Below are 2,428 nucleotides of genomic sequence, written 5' to 3'. Positions count from 1 at the left end.
AATTCACTTATCTGGAATATTTTTTTTTAAAAGATTTTATTTATTTATTTATTTGATAGACAGAGATCACAAGTAGGCAGAGAGGCAGGCAGAGGGGCAGGGGAGTAGGCTCCCTGCTGAGTAGAGAGCCAGATGCAGGGCTCGATCCCAGGACTCTGGGATCACAACCTAAGCCGAGGTCAGAGGCTTTAACCCACTGAGCCACCCAGGTGCCCCTATCTGGAATATTTTATATGAGTTCTTGAATAAAACTTGGGAACCAAACCAAAAAAAAAGTCTGTTTTTTTTTTTTTTGTTTCTTCGTTTGCTCGTTTGTTTTGTTCCTTAAATTCTACATATGAGTGAAATCATACGGTATTTGTCCTTTTCTGTCTGACATTTCATTTAGCATTCTACCCTCCATGTCCATCCATGTTGTTGATATGGCAAGATCTCTCTCTCTTTTTTTTTAACGGATAAAGACTATCCCATTGCGTTATATACTGCATACACCACAATTTCTTTTTAAAAATTTTTTTTTTATTTTTTTTTTATTTTTTTTTTTTAAAGATTTTATTTATTTATTTGAGAGCGAGACAGTGAGAGAGAGCATGAGCGAGGAGAAGGTCAGAGGGAGAAGCAGACTCCCCATGGAGCTGGGAGCCCGATGTGGGACTCGATCCCGGGACTCCGGGATCATGACCTGAGCTGAAGGCAGTCGTCCAACCAACTGAGCCACCCAGGCGTCCCCACCACAGTTTCTTTATCCATGGATGGACACTTGGGTTGCTTTCATATCTTGGCTATGTAAAGAATGCTGCAATAAACATAGGGATGCATATATCTTTTTGAATTAGTGTTTCTGTTTTCATTGGGTAGATAGCCAATAGTGGAATTACTGGATAATATGGTAATTCGATTTTTAATTTTTCGAAAGACCTCCATACTCTTTCTACAGTGGCTGCATCAATTTGCATTCCCATCAACAGTTCTTGAGGACTCCTTTTTCTCCACATCCTTCCCAACACTTGTTATTTCTTGTCTTTTTGATTCTAGCCATTCTGACAGGTGTGAGATATCTCATTGTGGTTTTGATTTGCATTTCTCTGGTAATTAGTTATTGAATCATAATTTCAGCTAAGTCAGCATTTAGAAAATCATCAATATTTACTCACAGCTGAGCCAAGCAGCAGTGTATTTTCTTGTACAACTTCTAATTTCCCTTGAATTGATAATGCCCTTCCTTCTTCTCTTTGCTTTAATTTAATAGTTGCTTATTCATCTCTAAACTCACTGTTGAAAATGTAACTCTTTCACGTTCAAATGTACCAAGTAACTGGTCATAACATTTTTTAAAAGGAATATTCCTCATGGAACTCTCTATCCTTCAGTTCTGAAGTTAGACTGACTTCTTTCAGGAAGCTTTTAACATATTTCCTTTACCCTGGATGTTCTATAATTTCATGATAATGTATCATGGTGTATGTATGTCTTTTTTATTTCTTGGAAGAGTGTTTTGTGAGCTCATTTGCCTAAAAGTTTATGCACTTCAGCTCTGCCATGTTTTCTTAATTTTTCCTTGATAATTTTGTTTTATATGTTCTCTTCTTCTGAAACTCCTATTAATTGTATGTTGAACCCTCTGGACTGGTCTCTAATATTCCCAACTTTTTCTTCTATTTTCCATCTTTTTACTTCTTATTTATCTATTTATTTAAGTAATCTTTGCATCCAATGTGGGGCTCGAACTCATCAAGATCAAGATCAAGAGTTGCATGCTCTACCGACTGAGCCAGCCAGTCTCCCCCCATGTTTTTGCTTATTATTCTACTTTCAGGGAGATTTGCTCAACTTTGTCACCTCTATTAAATTATTAATTTCTGCATTCATTTAATTTTCATAAGCTCTTTCTTCCACAAATGTTCTTTTTAAAAAAATATTTTATTGATTGATTTGACAGGGAAAGAGAGCATGAGTTAGGGAGAGGAGGAAATGAGCAGAGGGAGTGGGAGAGAGAGGGAGGAGCCGACTACCGCTGAGCTGGGAGCCTGATGTGGGACTCAATCCCAGGACTCACAGATGTTGACTTGAGCTGAAGGCAGGTGCTTAACTGACTGAGCAACCCTGGTGTCCCATGAGTGTTTTTTCTATAGCACTATTTTTTTTTTTTTAACCTTCACAAATACATTATCTCGTATCATGCTAATTTAGGCTTTCTGTTTTTTTTTCTTTTTTTAAAAAGATTTTATTTATTCACTTAACAGACAGAGATCACAAGTAGGCAGAGAGGCAGGCAGAGAGAGAGGGGAAGCAGGCTCCCTGCTGAGCAGAGAGCCTGATGCGGGGCTCGATCCCAGTACCCTGAGATCATGACCTGAGCTGAAGGCAGAGGCTTTAACCGTCTGAGCCACCCAGGCTTCCCTAGGCTTTCTTTTTTTTTTTTTTTTTT

The sequence above is a fragment of the Lontra canadensis genome, unplaced genomic scaffold (assembly GCF_010015895.1).
Source record: "Lontra canadensis isolate GAN:19392208 unplaced genomic scaffold, GSC_riverotter_1.0 scaffold142, whole genome shotgun sequence".
NCBI lineage: Eukaryota > Metazoa > Chordata > Mammalia > Carnivora > Mustelidae > Lontra > Lontra canadensis.
The sequence above is the reverse complement of the archived record's forward strand: the minus strand, read 5'-3'. Positions refer to the sequence as shown.